The sequence below is a fragment of the Rhipicephalus microplus genome, unplaced genomic scaffold (genome assembly GCF_043290135.1).
Source record: "Rhipicephalus microplus isolate Deutch F79 unplaced genomic scaffold, USDA_Rmic scaffold_338, whole genome shotgun sequence".
Taxonomy (NCBI): Eukaryota; Metazoa; Arthropoda; class Arachnida; order Ixodida; family Ixodidae; genus Rhipicephalus; species Rhipicephalus microplus.
The window spans coordinates 97,501-117,500 of NW_027464906.1; the positions used below are offsets into that span (position 1 = coordinate 97,501).

Consider the following 20,000-nt stretch of genomic DNA (forward strand, 5'->3'; position numbering starts at 1 on the left):
TTTGCGCCGCCCCGGCTGACGCGGTTTTTGCCGCCCCGGCTGACGCAGTTCGGACTTAGCACTTTTCGGCTGTGCCTGGCTGGCGGCCCACTCACTCGATCGCCATGTCTGTTTGCCACAGTTTTCCCGGTGGTGCCGCACCCGGGCTCGCCCCGGCTGACGCAGTTTTCGCGCCGCCCCGGCTGACGCGGTTTCGTGCCGCCCCGGCAGACGCGGTTTTCGCGCCGCCCCGGCTGACGCGGTTTCGTGCCGCCCCGGCAGACGCAGTTCGGACTTAGCACTTTTCGGCTGTGCCTGGCTGGCGGCCCACTCACTCGATCGCCATGTCTGTTTGCCACAGTTTTCCCGGTGGTGCCGCACCCGGGCTCGCCCCGGCTGACGCAGTTTTCGCGCCGCCCCGGCTGACGCGGTTTCGTGCCGCCCCGGCAGACGCGGTTTTCGCGCCGCCCCGGCTGACGCGGTTTCGTGCCGCCCCGGCAGACGCAGTTCGGACTTAGCACTTTTCGGCTGTGCCTGGCTGGCGGCCCACTCACTCGATCGCCATGTCTGTTTGCCACAGTTTTCCCGGTGGTGCCGCACCCGGGCTCGCCCCGGCTGACGCAGTTTTCGCGCCGCCCCGGCTGACGCGGTTTCGTGCCGCCCCGGCAGACGCGGTTTTCGCGCCGCCCCGGCTGACGCGGTTTCGTGCCGCCCCGGCAGACGCAGTTCGGACTTAGCACTTTTCGGCTGTGCCTGGCTGGCGGCCCACTCACTCGATCGCCATGTCTGTTTGCCACAGTTTTCCCGGTGGTGCCGCACCCGGGCTCGCCCCGGCAGACGCGTTTTTTTTTTTTCTTTCGCCCCGGCTGACGCAGTTTTCGCGCCGCCCCGGCTGACGCGGTTTCGTGCCGCCCCGGCAGACGCGGTTTTTTGCGCCGCCCCGGCTGACGCGGTTTTTGCCGCCCCGGCTGACGCAGTTCGGACTTAGCACTTTTCGGCTGTGCCTGGCTGGCGGCCCACTCACTCGATCGCCATGTCTGTTTGCCACAGTTTTCCCGGTGGTGCCGCACCCGGGCTCGCCCCGGCTGACGCAGTTTTCGCGCCGCCCCGGCTGACGCGGTTTCGTGCCGCCCCGGCAGACGCGGTTTTCGCGCCGCCCCGGCTGACGCGGTTTCGTGCCGCCCCGGCAGACGCAGTTCGGACTTAGCACTTTTCGGCTGTGCCTGGCTGGCGGCCCACTCACTCGATCGCCATGTCTGTTTGCCACAGTTTTCCCGGTGGTGCCGCACCCGGGCTCGCCCCGGCTGACGCAGTTTTCGCGCCGCCCCGGCTGACGCGGTTTCGTGCCGCCCCGGCAGACGCGGTTTTCGCGCCGCCCCGGCTGACGCGGTTTCGTGCCGCCCCGGCAGACGCAGTTCGGACTTAGCACTTTTCGGCTGTGCCTGGCTGGCGGCCCACTCACTCGATCGCCATGTCTGTTTGCCACAGTTTTCCCGGTGGTGCCGCACCCGGGCTCGCCCCGGCTGACGCAGTTTTCGCGCCGCCCCGGCTGACGCGGTTTCGTGCCGCCCCGGCAGACGCGGTTTTCGCGCCGCCCCGGCTGACGCGGTTTCGTGCCGCCCCGGCAGACGCAGTTCGGACTTAGCACTTTTCGGCTGTGCCTGGCTGGCGGCCCACTCACTCGATCGCCATGTCTGTTTGCCACAGTTTTCCCGGTGGTGCCGCACCCGGGCTCGCCCCGGCTGACGCAGTTTTCGCGCCGCCCCGGCTGACGCGGTTTCGTGCCGCCCCGGCAGACGCGGTTTTCGCGCCGCCCCGGCTGACGCGGTTTCGTGCCGCCCCGGCAGACGCAGTTCGGACTTAGCACTTTTCGGCTGTGCCTGGCTGGCGGCCCACTCACTCGATCGCCATGTCTGTTTGCCACAGTTTTCCCGGTGGTGCCGCACCCGGGCTCGCCCCGGCAGACGCGTTTTTTTTTTTTCTTTCGCCCCGGCTGACGCAGTTTTCGCGCCGCCCCGGCTGACGCGGTTTCGTGCCGCCCCGGCAGACGCGGTTTTTTGCGCCGCCCCGGCTGACGCGGTTTTTGCCGCCCCGGCTGACGCAGTTCGGACTTAGCACTTTTCGGCTGTGCCTGGCTGGCGGCCCACTCACTCGATCGCCATGTCTGTTTGCCACAGTTTTCCCGGTGGTGCCGCACCCGGGCTCGCCCCGGCTGACGCAGTTTTCGCGCCGCCCCGGCTGACGCGGTTTCGTGCCGCCCCGGCAGACGCGGTTTTCGCGCCGCCCCGGCTGACGCGGTTTCGTGCCGCCCCGGCAGACGCAGTTCGGACTTAGCACTTTTCGGCTGTGCCTGGCTGGCGGCCCACTCACTCGATCGCCATGTCTGTTTGCCACAGTTTTCCCGGTGGTGCCGCACCCGGGCTCGCCCCGGCTGACGCAGTTTTCGCGCCGCCCCGGCTGACGCGGTTTCGTGCCGCCCCGGCAGACGCGGTTTTCGCGCCGCCCCGGCTGACGCGGTTTCGTGCCGCCCCGGCAGACGCAGTTCGGACTTAGCACTTTTCGGCTGTGCCTGGCTGGCGGCCCACTCACTCGATCGCCATGTCTGTTTGCCACAGTTTTCCCGGTGGTGCCGCACCCGGGCTCGCCCCGGCTGACGCAGTTTTCGCGCCGCCCCGGCTGACGCGGTTTCGTGCCGCCCCGGCAGACGCGGTTTTCGCGCCGCCCCGGCTGACGCGGTTTCGTGCCGCCCCGGCAGACGCAGTTCGGACTTAGCACTTTTCGGCTGTGCCTGGCTGGCGGCCCACTCACTCAATCGCCATGTCTGTTTGCCACAGTTTTCCCGGTGGTGCCGCACCCGGGCTCGCCCCGGCTGACGCAGTTTTCGCGCCGCCCCGGCTGACGCGGTTTCGTGCCGCCCCGGCAGACGCGGTTTTCGCGCCGCCCCGGCTGACGCGGTTTCGTGCCGCCCCGGCAGACGCAGTTCGGACTTAGCACTTTTCGGCTGTGCCTGGCTGGCGGCCCACTCACTCGATCGCCATGTCTGTTTGCCACAGTTTTCCCGGTGGTGCCGCACCCGGGCTCGCCCCGGCAGACGCGTTTTTTTTTTCTTTCGCCCCGGCTGACGCAGTTTTCGCGCCGCCCCGGCTGACGCGGTTTCGTGCCGCCCCGGCAGACGCGGTTTTTTGCGCCGCCCCGGCTGACGCGGTTTTTGCCGCCCCGGCTGACGCAGTTCGGACTTAGCACTTTTCGGCTGTGCCTGGCTGGCGGCCCACTCACTCGATCGCCATGTCTGTTTGCCACAGTTTTCCCGGTGGTGCCGCACCCGGGCTCGCCCCGGCTGACGCAGTTTTCGCGCCGCCCCGGCTGACGCGGTTTCGTGCCGCCCCGGCAGACGCGGTTTTCGCGCCGCCCCGGCTGACGCGGTTTCGTGCCGCCCCGGCAGACGCAGTTCGGACTTAGCACTTTTCGGCTGTGCCTGGCTGGCGGCCCACTCACTCGATCGCCATGTCTGTTTGCCACAGTTTTCCCGGTGGTGCCGCACCCGGGCTCGCCCCGGCTGACGCAGTTTTCGCGCCGCCCCGGCTGACGCGGTTTCGTGCCGCCCCGGCAGACGCGGTTTTCGCGCCGCCCCGGCTGACGCGGTTTCGTGCCGCCCCGGCAGACGCAGTTCGGACTTAGCACTTTTCGGCTGTGCCTGGCTGGCGGCCCACTCACTCGATCGCCATGTCTGTTTGCCACAGTTTTCCCGGTGGTGCCGCACCCGGGCTCGCCCCGGCAGACGCGTTTTTTTTTTCTTTCGCCCCGGCTGACGCAGTTTTCGCGCCGCCCCGGCTGACGCGGTTTCGTGCCGCCCCGGCAGACGCGGTTTTTTTGCGCCGCCCCGGCTGACGCGGTTTTTGCCGCCCCGGCTGACGCAGTTCGGACTTGGCACTTTTTGGCTGAGCCTGGCTGGTGGCCCACTCACTCGATCGCCATGTCTGTTAGCCACAGTTTTCCCGGTGGTGCCGCACCCGGGCTCGCCCCGGCTGACGCAGTTTTCGCGCCGCCCCGGCAGACGCGGTTTTCGCGCCGCCCCGGCTGACGCGGTTTTTGCCGCCCCGGCTGACGCAGTTCGGACTTGGCACTTTTTGGGCTGAGCCTGGCTGGCGGCCCACTCACTCGATCGCCATGTCTGTTTGCCACAGTCTTCCCGGTGGTGCCGCACCCGGGCTCGCCCCGGCAGACGCGTTTTTTTTTTCTTTCGCCCCGGCAGACGTGGTTCCCCCCCCCCCCCTTTTCGCTCGCCCCGGCTGACGAGGTTTTCGCGCCGCCCCGGCTGACGCAGTTTTCGCGCCGCCCCGGCTGACGCGGTTTCGTGCCGCCCCGGCTGACGCGGTTTTCGCGCCGCCCCGGCTGACGCGGTTTTTGCGTCGCCCCGGCTGACACGGTTCGGACTTTGCACTTTTCGGCTGTGCCTGGCTGGCGGCCCACTCACTCGATCGCCATGTCTGTTTGCCACAGTTTTCCCGGTGGTGCCGCACCCGGGCTCGCCCCGGCTGACGCAGTTTTCGCGCCGCCCCGGCTGACGCGGTTTCGTGCCGCCCCGGCAGACGCGGTTTTCGCGCCGCCCCGGCTGACGCGGTTTCGTGCCGCCCCGGCAGACGCAGTTCGGACTTAGCACTTTTCGGCTGTGCCTGGCTGGCGGCCCACTCACTCGATCGCCATGTCTGTTTGCCACAGTTTTCCCGGTGGTGCCGCACCCGGGCTCGCCCCGGCTGACGCAGTTTTCGCGCCGCCCCGGCTGACGCGGTTTCGTGCCGCCCCGGCAGACGCGGTTTTCGCGCCGCCCCGGCTGACGCGGTTTCGTGCCGCCCCGGCAGACGCAGTTCGGACTTAGCACTTTTCGGCTGTGCCTGGCTGGCGGCCCACTCACTCGATCGCCATGTCTGTTTGCCACAGTTTTCCCGGTGGTGCCGCACCCGGGCTCGCCCCGGCTGACGCAGTTTTCGCGCCGCCCCGGCTGACGCGGTTTCGTGCCGCCCCGGCAGACGCGGTTTTCGCGCCGCCCCGGCTGACGCGGTTTCGTGCCGCCCCGGCAGACGCAGTTCGGACTTAGCACTTTTCGGCTGTGCCTGGCTGGCGGCCCACTCACTCGATCGCCATGTCTGTTTGCCACAGTTTTCCCGGTGGTGCCGCACCCGGGCTCGCCCCGGCTGACGCAGTTTTCGCGCCGCCCCGGCTGACGCGGTTTCGTGCCGCCCCGGCAGACGCGGTTTTCGCGCCGCCCCGGCTGACGCGGTTTCGTGCCGCCCCGGCAGACGCAGTTCGGACTTAGCACTTTTCGGCTGTGCCTGGCTGGCGGCCCACTCACTCAATCGCCATGTCTGTTTGCCACAGTTTTCCCGGTGGTGCCGCACCCGGGCTCGCCCCGGCTGACGCAGTTTTCGCGCCGCCCCGGCTGACGCGGTTTCGTGCCGCCCCGGCAGACGCGGTTTTCGCGCCGCCCCGGCTGACGCGGTTTCGTGCCGCCCCGGCAGACGCAGTTCGGACTTAGCACTTTTCGGCTGTGCCTGGCTGGCGGCCCACTCACTCGATCGCCATGTCTGTTTGCCACAGTTTTCCCGGTGGTGCCGCACCCGGGCTCGCCCCGGCAGACGCGTTTTTTTTTTTCTTTCGCCCCGGCTGACGCAGTTTTCGCGCCGCCCCGGCTGACGCGGTTTCGTGCCGCCCCGGCAGACGCGGTTTTTTGCGCCGCCCCGGCTGACGCGGTTTTTGCCGCCCCGGCTGACGCAGTTCGGACTTAGCACTTTTCGGCTGTGCCTGGCTGGCGGCCCACTCACTCGATCGCCATGTCTGTTTGCCACAGTTTTCCCGGTGGTGCCGCACCCGGGCTCGCCCCGGCTGACGCAGTTTTCGCGCCGCCCCGGCTGACGCGGTTTCGTGCCGCCCCGGCAGACGCGGTTTTCGCGCCGCCCCGGCTGACGCGGTTTCGTGCCGCCCCGGCAGACGCAGTTCGGACTTAGCACTTTTCGGCTGTGCCTGGCTGGCGGCCCACTCACTCGATCGCCATGTCTGTTTGCCACAGTTTTCCCGGTGGTGCCGCACCCGGGCTCGCCCCGGCTGACGCAGTTTTCGCGCCGCCCCGGCTGACGCGGTTTCGTGCCGCCCCGGCAGACGCGGTTTTCGCGCCGCCCCGGCTGACGCGGTTTCGTGCCGCCCCGGCAGACGCAGTTCGGACTTAGCACTTTTCGGCTGTGCCTGGCTGGCGGCCCACTCACTCGATCGCCATGTCTGTTTGCCACAGTTTTCCCGGTGGTGCCGCACCCGGGCTCGCCCCGGCAGACGCGTTTTTTTTTTCTTTTGCCCCGGCTGACGCAGTTTTCGCGCCGCCCCGGCTGACGCGGTTTCGTGCCGCCCCGGCAGACGCGGTTTTTTGCGCCGCCCCGGCTGACGCGGTTTTTGCCGCCCCGGCTGACGCAGTTCGGACTTAGCACTTTTCGGCTGTGCCTGGCTGGCGGCCCACTCACTCGATCGCCATGTCTGTTTGCCACAGTTTTCCCGGTGGTGCCGCACCCGGGCTCGCCCCGGCTGACGCAGTTTTCGCGCCGCCCCGGCTGACGCGGTTTCGTGCCGCCCCGGCAGACGCGGTTTTCGCGCCGCCCCGGCTGACGCGGTTTCGTGCCGCCCCGGCAGACGCAGTTCGGACTTAGCACTTTTCGGCTGTGCCTGGCTGGCGGCCCACTCACTCGATCGCCATGTCTGTTTGCCACAGTTTTCCCGGTGGTGCCGCACCCGGGCTCGCCCCGGCTGACGCAGTTTTCGCGCCGCCCCGGCTGACGCGGTTTCGTGCCGCCCCGGCAGACGCGGTTTTCGCGCCGCCCCGGCTGACGCGGTTTCGTGCCGCCCCGGCAGACGCAGTTCGGACTTAGCACTTTTCGGCTGTGCCTGGCTGGCGGCCCACTCACTCGATCGCCATGTCTGTTTGCCACAGTTTTCCCGGTGGTGCCGCACCCGGGCTCGCCCCGGCTGACGCAGTTTTCGCGCCGCCCCGGCTGACGCGGTTTCGTGCCGCCCCGGCAGACGCGGTTTTCGCGCCGCCCCGGCTGACGCGGTTTCGTGCCGCCCCGGCAGACGCAGTTCGGACTTAGCACTTTTCGGCTGTGCCTGGCTGGCGGCCCACTCACTCGATCGCCATGTCTGTTTGCCACAGTTTTCCCGGTGGTGCCGCACCCGGGCTCGCCCCGGCAGACGCGTTTTTTTTTTCTTTCGCCCCGGCTGACGCAGTTTTCGCGCCGCCCCGGCTGACGCGGTTTCGTGCCGCCCCGGCAGACGCGGTTTTTTTGCGCCGCCCCGGCTGACGCGGTTTTTGCCGCCCCGGCTGACGCAGTTCGGACTTGGCACTTTTTGGCTGAGCCTGGCTGGTGGCCCACTCACTCGATCGCCATGTCTGTTAGCCACAGTTTTCCCGGTGGTGCCGCACCCGGGCTCGCCCCGGCTGACGCAGTTTTCGCGCCGCCCCGGCAGACGCGGTTTTCGCGCCGCCCCGGCTGACGCGGTTTTTGCCGCCCCGGCTGACGCAGTTCGGACTTGGCACTTTTTGGGCTGAGCCTGGCTGGCGGCCCACTCACTCGATCGCCATGTCTGTTTGCCACAGTCTTCCCGGTGGTGCCGCACCCGGGCTCGCCCCGGCAGACGCGTTTTTTTTTTCTTTCGCCCCGGCAGACGTGGTTCCCCCCCCCCCCCCCTTTTCGCTCGCCCCGGCTGACGAGGTTTTCGCGCCGCCCCGGCTGACGCAGTTTTCGCGCCGCCCCGGCTGACGCGGTTTCCTGCCGCCCCGGCTGACGCGGTTTTCGCGCCGCCCCGGCTGACGCGGTTTTTGCGTCGCCCCGGCTGACACGGTTCGGACTTTGCACTTTTCGGCTGTGCCTGGCTGGCGGCCCACTCACTCGATCGCCATGTCTGTTTGCCACAGTTTTCCCGGTGGTGCCGCACCCGGGCTCGCCCCGGCTGACGCAGTTTTCGCGCCGCCCCGGCTGACGCGGTTTCGTGCCGCCCCGGCAGACGCGGTTTTCGCGCCGCCCCGGCTGACGCGGTTTCGTGCCGCCCCGGCAGACGCAGTTCGGACTTAGCACTTTTCGGCTGTGCCTGGCTGGCGGCCCACTCACTCGATCGCCATGTCTGTTTGCCACAGTTTTCCCGGTGGTGCCGCACCCGGGCTCGCCCCGGCTGACGCAGTTTTCGCGCCGCCCCGGCTGACGCGGTTTCGTGCCGCCCCGGCAGACGCGGTTTTCGCGCCGCCCCGGCTGACGCGGTTTCGTGCCGCCCCGGCAGACGCAGTTCGGACTTAGCACTTTTCGGCTGTGCCTGGCTGGCGGCCCACTCACTCGATCGCCATGTCTGTTTGCCACAGTTTTCCCGGTGGTGCCGCACCCGGGCTCGCCCCGGCAGACGCGTTTTTTTTTTTCTTTTGCCCCGGCTGACGCAGTTTTCGCGCCGCCCCGGCTGACGCGGTTTCGTGCCGCCCCGGCAGACGCGGTTTTTTGCGCCGCCCCGGCTGACGCGGTTTTTGCCGCCCCGGCTGACGCAGTTCGGACTTAGCACTTTTCGGCTGTGCCTGGCTGGCGGCCCACTCACTCGATCGCCATGTCTGTTTGCCACAGTTTTCCCGGTGGTGCCGCACCCGGGCTCGCCCCGGCTGACGCAGTTTTCGCGCCGCCCCGGCTGACGCGGTTTCGTGCCGCCCCGGCAGACGCGGTTTTCGCGCCGCCCCGGCTGACGCGGTTTCGTGCCGCCCCGGCAGACGCAGTTCGGACTTAGCACTTTTCGGCTGTGCCTGGCTGGCGGCCCACTCACTCGATCGCCATGTCTGTTTGCCACAGTTTTCCCGGTGGTGCCGCACCCGGGCTCGCCCCGGCTGACGCAGTTTTCGCGCCGCCCCGGCTGACGCGGTTTCGTGCCGCCCCGGCAGACGCGGTTTTCGCGCCGCCCCGGCTGACGCGGTTTCGTGCCGCCCCGGCAGACGCAGTTCGGACTTAGCACTTTTCGGCTGTGCCTGGCTGGCGGCCCACTCACTCGATCGCCATGTCTGTTTGCCACAGTTTTCCCGGTGGTGCCGCACCCGGGCTCGCCCCGGCAGACGCGTTTTTTTTTTTCTTTCGCCCCGGCTGACGCAGTTTTCGCGCCGCCCCGGCTGACGCGGTTTCGTGCCGCCCCGGCAGACGCGGTTTTTTTGCGCCGCCCCGGCTGACGCGGTTTTTGCCGCCCCGGCTGACGCAGTTCGGACTTGGCACTTTTTGGCTGAGCCTGGCTGGTGGCCCACTCACTCGATCGCCATGTCTGTTAGCCACAGTTTTCCCGGTGGTGCCGCACCCGGGCTCGCCCCGGCTGACGCAGTTTTCGCGCCGCCCCGGCAGACGCGGTTTTCGCGCCGCCCCGGCTGACGCGGTTTTTGCCGCCCCGGCTGACGCAGTTCGGACTTGGCACTTTTTGGGCTGAGCCTGGCTGGCGGCCCACTCACTCGATCGCCATGTCTGTTTGCCACAGTCTTCCCGGTGGTGCCGCACCCGGGCTCGCCCCGGCAGACGCGTTTTTTTTTTCTTTCGCCCCGGCAGACGTGGTTCCCCCCCCCCCCCCCCCTTTTCGCTCGCCCCGGCTGACGAGGTTTTCGCGCCGCCCCGGCTGACGCAGTTTTCGCGCCGCCCCGGCTGACGCGGTTTCGTGCCGCCCCGGCTGACGCGGTTTTCGCGCCGCCCCGGCTGACGCGGTTTTTGCGTCGCCCCGGCTGACACGGTTCGGACTTTGCACTTTTCGGCTGTGCCTGGCTGGCGGCCCACTCACTCGATCGCCATGTCTGTTTGCCACAGTTTTCCCGGTGGTGCCGCACCCGGGCTTGCCCCGGCAGACGCGTTTTTTTTTTTCTTTTCGCCCCGGCTGACGCAGTTTTCGCCCCGCCCCGGCTGACGCGGTTTCGTGCCGCCCCGGCAGACGCGGTTTTTTGCGCCGCCCCGGCTGACGCGGTTTTTGCCGCCCCGGCTGACGCAGTTCGGACTTTGCACTTTTTGGCTGAGCCTGGCTGGCGGCCCACTCACTCGATCGCCATGTCTGTTTGCCACAGTTTTCCCGGTGGTGCCGCACCCGGGCTCGCCCCGGCAGACGCGTTTTTTTTTTTTCCTTCGCCCCGGCAGACGTGGTTCCCCCCCCCCCCTCCGTCTTTCTTTTTGTTTTTTTTTTCGCCGCGGCTGAAGAGGATTTTTCGGTGCCTCGACGCCCCGGTAGTCGCGGTTTTTCCGTTTCCGCACGGCCCCGGCTGACGCTGCTCGGTCACAGTCGCCTTTTGTGAGGATTGCAGACTTCTTGAGCGCGGGTGTTTTTTTTTTGTTGTTGTTGTTGTTTTATTACGCATTCGCTCCAGCAGACGCTGTTTAGACTTTTTGTTTCCTCTTTTATCCTGCGACGAGGTGACGAGGTTTATTCGGTGCCCCGCCGCCCCGGCTGAAGTGATTTTTCCTGTCCCGTGCCGCCCCGGCTGACGCGGTTGGGACTTCGCGTTTGTTCGGCCGCCACGGGTTTTGGCGCACTCGCTCGGTTGCTTGTTGTTGCCACTTGTTGCGAACCCAGGTTTCTTGAGCGAGCGCGGGCGTTTTTTCTTCCTTTCTTTCTTTGTTCTATGTGTTAGCGAATCGGCCTTTAATATCACACGAGGACTCACAACCAACAATTTTCAGTTTGAAGTGTAAAAAATCTGCAGGTGTTGACGTAACTGACTTGCCCCGTACCCTTGAGTACATCCATGAAGTTCTCGTAGTACTACTAAATCGCATTATTCCAAGTGGAGAAATTCCCATAAACTTGCAAACCTCTACACGAAAATCGGTGCGCGTGATAAAGTTGAAAATTATCGTCCGATATCAAATGTGCCTTCTATAACACAAATTCTAGGAAAAAAAAAAAAAAACACTTGTTCGCCGTTTTCTGCGCCGTGACTGGCAGCACTCCGGCGAAGCGAAACGGGGTCGATTCGAGCACGATATCGGCGTCTTTCGACGTGCTCGCCGGCGACCGTCGCACGAGTACGTCGCACGAGCGCGTCTGCCGGGGCGCCGTTTGCGAAGCCGACGCAAAAGTGGGAACCGCCGCTCGGATGATCGCCGCTTTCGGCAGAGTGAGTGTTGGCACTCCGGGGAAGCGAAACAGCGTGAATGCGCCCACGAAATCGGCGTATTTTGAAGTGCCCGCCGGCGACCGTCGCACGAGTACGGTAAACCGCGTCAGCCGGGGCGTAGTTCGGGACGCCGACGAAAAAGTGGGAAGCGCAACTCGGATCTTCGCCGTTTTTGCAGGAGTGAGTGGCGGCCCTCCTGCGAGACCAAGAAGCATCGATTCGTGCACGAATTCGGCGCCTTTCGACGTGATCGCCGGCGACCGTCGCTCGAGTAGGGCAAACCGCGTCTGCCGGGGCGGGCTTCGGGACGCCGATGCGAAAGTGGGAAACGCTGCTCGGATGTTCGCCGTTTTTGGCCGAGTGAGTGCTGGCACTCGGGCGAAGCCAAACGGGGCCGATTACGGCACGATATCGGCGTCTTTCGACGTGCCCGGCGGCGACCGTCGCACGAGTACGGTAAACCGCGTCAGCCCGGGCGGAGTTCGGGACGCCGATGCGAAAGTGGAGAACGCCGCTCGGATCTTCGCCGTTTTTGGAGGAGTGAGTGGCGGCACTCCGGAGAAGCCAAGGAGCGCCAATTAGCGCACGATATCGGCGTCTTTCGACGCGCTCGCCGGCGACCGTCGAACGAGTAGGGCAAACCGCGTCTGCCGGGGCGGGGTTTACGACGCCGACGCAAAAGTGGGAACCGCCGCTCGGATGTTGGCCGTTTTTGGCAGAGTGAGTGCTGGCACACCGGCGACGCGAAAGAGCGCGAAAGCGCCCACGAAAGTGGCGTATTTGGACGTGCTTGACGGCGACCGCTGCAGGAGTACGAAAAACCACGTCAGCCGGGGCGAGCGACCCACGGCGGTCTGGGTGCTTATCGCTGCTATTATAGGGGCACCCCGGCAGACGCAGAAAAAAAAAATTTTTTTTCGACCTTCTTTTTTGCTGGTCGAGCTCGGGTAACCCAGGTCGCAATGGGAGCCGCGCACGAAAGCGGCGTCGCGAGACGCGTTCGCGGTCGCTAGTCGCACGAGCTCGGCAACCGCGTCAGCCGGCGCGGAGTTCGGGATGCCGACGGCTAAGTGGGTACCGCTGCTCGGATGTTCGCCGTTTTTGGCCGAGTGAGTGCTGGCACTCCGGCGAAGCGAAACGGGGCCGATTCGGGCACGATATCGGCGTATTTAGACGTGCTCGCCGGCGACCGTCGCACGAGTACGGCAAAGCGCGTCTGCCGGGGCGAGGTTTGCGATGCCGACGAAAAAGTGGGAAGCGCCGCTCGGATCTTCGCCGTTTTTGCAGGAGTGAGTGGCGGCCCTCCTGCGAGACCAAGAAGCATCGACTCGCGCACGATATCGGTGTCTTTCGACGTGCCCGCCGGCCACCGCCGCACGAGTACGGCAAACCGCGTATGCCGGGGCGGGGTTGGCGACGCCGACGCAAAAGTGGGAACCGCCACTAGGATGTTCGCCGTTTTTGGCAGAGTGAGTGCTGGCACACCGGCGACGCGAAAGAGCGCGAAAGCGCCCACGAAAGTGGCGTATTTGGACGTGCTTGACGGCGACCGCTGCAGGAGTACGAAAAACCACGTCAGCCGGGGCGAGCGACCCACGGCGGTCTGGGTGCTTATCGCTGCTATTATAGGGGCACCCCGGCAGACGCAGAAAAAAAAAATTTTTTTTCGACCTTCTTTTTTGCTGGTCGAGCTCGGGTAACCCAGGTCGCAATGGGAGCCGCGCACGAAAGCGGCGTCGCGAGACGCGTTCGCGGTCGCTAGTCGCACGAGCTCGGCAACCGCGTCAGCCGGCGCGGAGTTCGGGATGCCGACGGCTAAGTGGGTACCGCTGCTCGGATGTTCGCCGTTTTTGGCCGAGTGAGTGCTGGCACTCCGGCGAAGCGAAACGGGGCCGATTCGGGCACGATATCGGCGTATTTCGACGTGCTCGCCGGCGACCGTCGCACGAGTACGGCAAAGCGCGTCTGCCGGGGCGAGGTTTGCGATGCCGACGAAAAAGTGGGAAGCGCCGCTCGGATCTTCGCCGTTTTTGCAGGAGTGAGTGGCGGCCCTCCTGCGAGACCAAGAAGCATCGACTCGCGCACGATATCGGTGTCTTTCGACGTGCCCGCCGGCCACCGCCGCACGAGTACGGCAAACCGCGTATGCCGGGGCGGGGTTGGCGACGCCGACGCAAAAGTGGGAACCGCCACTAGGATGTTCGCCGTTTTTGGCAGAGTGAGTGCTGGCACTCCGGCGAAGCGAAAGAGCGCGAATGCGCCCACGAAAGTGGCGTGTTTGGACGTGCTTGACGACGACCACCGCAGGAAAACGAAAAACCACGTCAGCCGGGGCGAGCGACCCATGGCGGTCTGGGTGCTTATCGCTGCTATTATAGGGGCACCCCGGCAGACGCAAAAAAAAAAAAATTTTTTTTCGACATTCTTTCTTGCTCGTCGACCTCGGGTGACCCAGGTCGCAGTGGGAGCCGCGCACGAAAGCGGCGTCGCGAGACGGCTTCGCGGTCGCTAGTCGCACGAGCTCGGCAACCGCGTCTGCCGGGGCGGAGTTCGGGACGCCGACGGCTAAGTGGGAACCGCCGCTCGGATGTTCGCCGTTTGTGGCCGAGTGAGTGCTGGCACTCCGGCGAAGCCAAACGGGGCCGATTCCGGCACGATATCGGCGTCTTTCTACGTGCTCGCCGGCGACCGTCGCACGAGTACGGCAAAGTGCGTCTGCCGGGGCGGGGTTTGCGACGCGTACGCAATAGTGAGAACCGTCGCTCGGATGTTCGTCGTCTTTCGCCGAGCCAGTGCTGGCACTCCGGCGAAGCCGAACGGAGCCGATTCGGGCACGATATCGGCGTCTTTCCACGTGCTCGCCGGCGACCGTCGCACGAGTACGGTAAACCGCGTCAGCCGGGGCGGAGTTCGGGACGCCGATGCGAAAGTGGGAAGCGCCGCTCGGATCTTCGCCGTTTTTGGAGGAGTCAGTGGCGGCACTCCGGTGAAGCCAAGGTGCGCCAATTCGCGCACGATATCGGCGTCTTTCGACGTGCCCGCCGGCCACCGTCGCACGAGTACGGCAAACCTCGTCTGCTGGGGCGGGGTTTGCGACGCCGACGCAAAAGTGGGAACCGCCGCTCGGATGTTCGCCGTTTTTGGCAGAGTGAGTGCTGGCACTCCGGCGAAGCGAAAGAGCGTGAATGCGCCCACGAAAGTAGCGTATTTGGACGTGCTTGACGGCGACCGCCGCAGGAGTACGAAAAACCACGTCAGCCGGGGCGAGCGACCCACGGCGGTCTGGGTGCTTATCGCTGCTATTATAGGGGCACCCCGGCAGACGCAGAAAGAAAAAAAAAAAAATGGGGACATGGCGTGCGTCACCGTGCGGCTTCGCAGCGTTGCCGAAGTCGCCGAGCCCTTCGACTGAGCCGAACGGCGGACAGGGAACGTTGGTCGGCCGTTCTAACCTGTCGGTGCCACGCCGAGACGTCGTTAAGGAAAACCGCGTCGTGGGCCTCTACGACGCCGTCGAGTCGTTGTACGTTTGGTGTCCAGCGTGTCGGCGGCGAGTAGCGGACACGTCGTTCACGACTTCGGTCTTTCGCAGTCGACGCGAACTTGCGGAGAGTCGTGGTGCCTCACGTTTTCGGCAGAAACCGCGGCGGAATTTTCCCGTGCGTGCGCGCACGACCTCGGTGCTGTGCCGTCAGCGTAGTGTTGCACAAACTCGTGGCCTACCCAAGGTGCGGTACGTTTGCGGCCGTATCCTCGGTGGGAATTTCGTGAGTAGGGTCGCAAATTCTACGACCTCGGCGGGTTTGAGAGCGACGTAGACTTGTGGCACGCTCAACGTGCCACACGTTTCGGGGCACACCCGCGGTGAAATTTTCTCGAGTACGCTCGTATTAGTGCCCAAGGAGGTCTGGGTACTTATCGCTGCTATTATGTGGGGGTTCTCGTGAGCGGCGTACGCGAAAGCGACCGGGTGTCTGATATGCGGCGGGCTTCGGCCTCGTCAAGCGTGTCCTCGGGTCTGCTCCAGGGGAATCCACGGCAGTCGTCTGCAGCCTCATCCGCTTGATGCGTTAGGGGCTGGTTGTCGGACGGTGCCGTTTTACCACGATATCGAGGTGTGTTCCGTGTCGTCCTCGGGCGATTCAGATGCGAAAGCGCCGAAGACGCGGGCGTGACCCGTCGTCTGGCGGCTTTGCAGTCTCGGCTCCGTTGCTAGTTCCGGCCGGTCCACCGACAGTGCAGCGGGCTTGGGCAACCCGCACGGCGCGACCGAGTCGATGCAACGAAAAAGAGCGAGCATGAACGTGCTTCTTGCCGCACGGCTCCCACTCGTCTTTCGGGAAGGTTGTGCCGTAGCGAGCTCGAACGCCGTCATCTCGGAGTGCAAAATAAGCGTGTTGGGGCGCCTGAAGGTGGCCTCCGCCGCACACAGACTGCGTCCGGCCCGCCGAAGGCGAGGACGGACGCGCAGTCGAACGATTACCTGGTTGATCCTGCCAGTAATCATATGCTTGTCTCAAAGATTAAGCCATGCATGTCTAAGTACATGCCGAAATAAGGCGAAACCGCGAATGGCTCATTAAATCAGTTATGGTTCCTTAGATCGTTTCTTCCTACTTGGATAACTGTGGCAATTCTAGAGCTAATACATGCAGTGAGCCTGGAGCCCTTTGGGTAACGGGTGCTTTTATTAGACCAAGATCGATCGGGTTTCGGCCCGTATTGTGTGGTGACTCTGGATAACTTTGTGCTGATCGCATGGCCACGAGCCGGCGACGTTTCTTTCAAGTGTCTGCCTTATCAACTTTCGATGGTAGGTTACTTGCTTACCATGGTTGTTACGGGTAACGGAGAATCAGGGTTCGATTCCGGAGAGGGAGCCTGAGAAACGGCTACCACATCCAAGGAAGGCAGCAGGCGCGCAAATTACCCACTCCCGGCACGGGGAGGTAGTGACGAAAAATAACAATACGGGACTCTTTTGAGGCCCCGTAATTGAAATGAGTACACTCTAAATCCTTTAACGAGGATCAATTGGAGGGCAAGTCTGGTGCCAGCAGCCGCGGTAATTCCAGCTCCAATAGCGTATACTAAAGCTGCTGCGGTTAAAAAGCTCGTAGTTGGATCTCAGTTCCAGACGAGTAGTGCATCTACCCGATGCGACGGCTCGGACTGAACATCATGCCGGTTCTTTCTTGGTGCACTTCATTGTGTGCCTCGAGATGGCCGGTGCTTTTACTTTGAAAAAATTAGAGTGCTCAACGCAGGCGAGTCGCCTGAATAAACTTGCATGGAATAATAGAACAAGACCTCGTTTCTGTTCTGTTGGTTTTTGGAATACGAGGTAATGATTAAGAGGGACGGACGGGGGCATTCGTATTGCGGCGCTAGAGGTGAAATTCTTGGACCGTCGCAAGACGAACTACTGCGAAAGCATTTGCCAAGAATGTTTTCATTGATCAAGAACGAAAGTCAGAGGTTCGAAGGCGATCAGATACCGCCCTAGTTCTGACCATAAACGATGCCAACCAGCGATCCGCCTGAGTTACTCAAATGACTCGGCGGGCAGCTTCCGGGAAACCAAAGTATTTGGGTTCCGGGGGAAGTATGGTTGCAAAGCTGAAACTTAAAGGAATTGACGGAAGGGCACCACCAGGAGTGGAGCCTGCGGCTTAATTTGACTCAACACGGGAAAACTTACCCGGCCCGGACACTGGGAGGATTGACAGATTGAGAGCTCTTTCTTGATTCGGTGGATGGTGGTGCATGGCCGTTCTTAGTTGGTGGAGCGATTTGTCTGGTTAATTCCGATAACGAACGAGACTCTAGCCTATTAAATAGGTGCGGGGTTCCCAGCACCTTACAACCTTCTTAGAGGGACAAGCGGCTCCTAGCCGCACGAAACAGAGCAATAACAGGTCTGTGATGCCCTTAGATGTCCGGGGCCGCACGCGCGCTACACTGAAGGAAGCAGCGTGTCTTTATCCCTGTCTGAAAAGACTGGGTAACCCGTGGAACTTCTTTCGTGATTGGGATAGGGGCTTGCAATTGTTCCCCTTGAACGAGGAATTCCCAGTAAGCGCGAGTCATAAGCTCGCGTTGATTACGTCCCTGCCCTTTGTACACACCGCCCGTCGCTACTACCGATTGAATGATTTAGTGAGGTCTTCGGACCGATGTCCGGCGCGGCCTTTCGGTTGCGCCGGTCTGTTGGAAAGATGACCAAACTTGATCATTTAGAGGAAGTAAAAGTCGTAACAAGGTTTCCGTAGGTGAACCTGCGGAAGGATCATTAACGGATTGTGAAGGGTGAGCGCCTCAGCTGCGTCTGCGCCCGACACTTTCTGCCGCTGACCCCGTTTGGACGCGGGGTCGGCTTTTCCCCACGGGGCTGCCTGAATGTGGAGCGGCACCCCGTGACAAATTGTTGCGCCCAGCGGACGCCAACACCGCGACCTTGGACGGTCGGCCAGGTGGCGGACGCGGGTACAAACGGCGCAACGCACTCATAGGTCGGCTTTCGACCCGCCACTGCACCGTGGCTCGAAGCGCTCGAAATGCGCGACCCGACCGCTGCGGGACCGCCTAGTACTGTAAACAGGAGCGGCGGAGCGCGAACGGCGAGTCGTGGTTACGTCGGTAGAAGGCGAGGCTGCGCGTTCCCGAAACGCCAGCCGAGTGCCCTCCCGACCGTTCGAGCGTGCAAGAACGAGACCCGACAATCGCGCGGCGACTGCCAAGTACGAGAGGAACGGCACAAGCGTCGGCGGTCGGTCAAGGAACTGGCGATGTGACGGGTCCGCTGTGCACCAGTGCATACCGTCCCGCCGTCCGCGGCAAGCGCCTCCGCGTCCTCGGGTGACGGAGGCTGCCGGTCGGTTCTTGCAGGCGAGGGATCTCGCTGGCACCGGTTCGCGTTGACGCGCGGCCGGTCATGGCACGGCGATGCGACGGCCGAGGTGCGCAGTACTCGATGGAGGAACCGCACGCTCCGATGACCGTCCCGCCCTCCGCGGCGTATGCGTACCGACCGTAATGGTTGCAGCAGCGCCGGCCGGCTTTTGAATTCGCCACACGAAACACGGTGCGAGATCGCGGTTAGGGGAGCGTCGACGTTGCCAGGCGTTTTGCTTGCTGCCGAGGGAAAGGCGGCACGGCCACGTCGCGCTCGTCGCGATTAGCGGGTCTGCGCGCTTTGGGAAGGTGCCGCAACGACTTGCCGAAAGAGGAAGCACGGAAGAACGAGGGACTTGGACGTCCCGACAATTGAACGCACTTGCGGCCAGGCCCTTGCTGGCTTCGTTCTTCCGCCTCGAGTAGGCTCGTACGCGGCTCCGGCGCCGAAAGTGGTCCTTGGCACCGACTTCGGTGGACGTGGGAAGTGCCGCGCAAGTACGGCGCGCCTGGCTCCACCTGTTGGCTAAAGTAGGCAGCCGGATCGGCATTTTGGTGTGCGGTGGCAAACCGTGGATGCGAAAAAAGCTTGTGCGATTTCGTGGAACAAAAAGCGGGGGTCCCCCTTTTTATGCGGAGGAGACCGACCCGCCTGCCGTGGTGAACCGCGACGCCACGGTAAAAACGGGAGAGGCTTGTCGATGGGACCGTGCATCCCGCGCTCCACGGAGGCCGGGAGGCGGCCGCCCGAGGAAATGTGTAGCCGTCGAGGCCCGCATCTGCGTGCACTCTTATCCAAATGGGTGTACCGCAGGCATTTTCTGGTTAGGCGGGCCAATGAGAGCGAGCACACAACGATACCTACGGGTCCGGCTTGGAGAACCGGCTTCGACGCCTCCCGAGTATTTATAGAGGGGTGGACCACGAAAGCACTCGCAAGTAGCGAAAGCGAAACGCCGTCCGAAACACACCGTTTGCTCGATTTGCGGCAGCCGAAAAAGGCGCGGCAGAGTTTTGGAGTCCAAGCGTGCGCTGAAAAGCGCCCTTCTTGGCCACTGTTTGGCCGAGTGCCAGAAACGTTTGGTTTTGACTGTACGGAATTGAACAAACACTTTTTCACGACTCTAAGCGGTGGATCACTCGGTTCTCGGGTCGATGAAGAACGCAGCCAGCTGCGAGACTTGGTGTGAATTGCAGGACACACTGAGCACTGATTCTTTGAACGCACATTGCGGCCTTGGGTCTTCCCTTGGCTTCGTCTGTCTGAGGGTCGGATCACATATCAAGAGAGCCTTCGGCGCACAAGGGAACGTGAGCCGTCGACTCGTTTTGACCGCGTCGGCAACACGGACAGCACGCTGAACACCTCACAGCGAGCGCCAACAGCGGCCACTCAAGGGCGAGACGGTGGCGACCGTCGTGCCAGAGCCCAACCGAAACGGGGGCGACCGACTGCATTGAGGATGTGGCACCTCGTTGAGACCGCCGCAGGACTTCGAGTCGGAAGGAAGCCTGCAGGGAAAGTGCGGTCGAGGTTGCGTACTCCTCTCTGCGACCGGGCGCGCAAGAGCTGCGAGAGCCACGGACGCGCAACTTTAACGCACGGTAAACACGAGGAGCGAAAGCCGGCCAGCAAAGCTTCTCCAGCCGTGCGCAAAGTGCGCGAGATCGCAGCCTTGCGTTGCGCTTGTTGCCCTCGAAGTAAGCAGGGTGTCCCGTAGACCGGGCGCTCGAACACGCTGCGGGGCCGTGCCTCCTCCAGGCTTTGCCGCGCGAACAGGGAACGTTCGCGCGCAAAGCGCAGGGAGGTGAGGAGGCTGCGCCCGACGTTTGCGGTTCGCTGCGTACGCGGTTGATGCGGAGAGCACGGCGCGACGACTTGCCGCGAAGCGGAAAAAGTCTCCCGCACGAGTTGGCGAAACGTTGGCGAAGCTTAAGGCGTTCTCGTCGTAGTCCGCCGTCGGTCTAAGTGCTTCGCAGTTCCCGT

At 64.0% G+C, this 20,000-nt stretch overlaps 2 non-coding genes across 2 annotated transcripts; both read left to right on the forward strand.

Moving 5' to 3' along the window:
• Positions 1–15,599: 15,599 nt before the first annotated feature.
• On the forward strand, positions 15,600–17,414 carry LOC142793830 (small subunit ribosomal RNA). Its single transcript, XR_012891856.1, has one exon. It is a non-coding gene; the product is annotated as a small subunit ribosomal RNA (ribosomal RNA).
• A 1,719-nt stretch (positions 17,415–19,133) lies between these two features.
• LOC142793840 (5.8S ribosomal RNA) lies at positions 19,134–19,286 on the forward strand. The gene has a single exon (XR_012891864.1). It is a non-coding gene; the product is annotated as a 5.8S ribosomal RNA (ribosomal RNA).
• Positions 19,287–20,000: the final 714 nt, after the last annotated feature.